At 33.3% G+C, this 466-nt stretch overlaps 1 protein-coding gene across 1 annotated transcript in view; it reads left to right on the top strand.

Annotated features, from left to right (window-relative positions):
- SRSF5 (serine and arginine rich splicing factor 5) overlaps positions 1-399 on the top strand; it is a 3,971-nt gene extending 3,572 nt beyond the window's left edge. Inside the window, exon 7 of the mRNA XM_009279278.2 lies at positions 1-399. This exon is cut by the window's left edge and continues 349 nt beyond it. The gene's annotated coding sequence lies outside the window, so the exon portion shown is untranslated.
- The last annotated feature ends 67 nt before the right edge of the window (positions 400-466 follow it).

The raw sequence follows: 466 nt of genomic DNA, 5'->3' as shown, positions 1-466 counted from the left end.
TAGATGTGGACCATGGTGGGAAGGGTTATTGATTAATTGTATTAAATGTTTTTTGATAACCCTTTTCTTGCTCACATTTTTTTGTGAATGTCTGAAGTGTATAGTTTGTGTATATTGGCAGAGCTCTTTATGACTAAAGCAGACAAATTTTTTTGTACTCCAAAAAAAGTCATCTGAACACTTAATTCCCAGCATGTTCAATGTGAATAGCAACTCAAACATAAGTTTAATATCTCAAACTAAACTAGTAGCTTTAGGCATCTAAGAGCTCTACATGTGCTGTACATAAAGCTTTATTTCAGAGGGTATTTTTTTGTGCTTTTGAACCATTGTTTCGGTCAGCAGATTAAGTGCTGGTCAGTACTGGTAATAAAACTTTATTTTAAAAGCTTTTCATTTAATGAGACTTGCACTACACTAAGAAAATGGCCGTCACTGCCCTGTGTGGTAATAATATTTTATAAAG

The sequence above is a fragment of the Aptenodytes forsteri genome, unplaced genomic scaffold (genome assembly GCF_000699145.1).
Source record: "Aptenodytes forsteri isolate BGI_AS27 unplaced genomic scaffold, ASM69914v1 Scaffold3, whole genome shotgun sequence".
NCBI classification, from domain to species: domain Eukaryota; kingdom Metazoa; phylum Chordata; class Aves; order Sphenisciformes; family Spheniscidae; genus Aptenodytes; species Aptenodytes forsteri.
The sequence above is the reverse complement of the archived record's forward strand: the minus strand, read 5'-3'. Positions and strand labels throughout refer to the sequence as shown.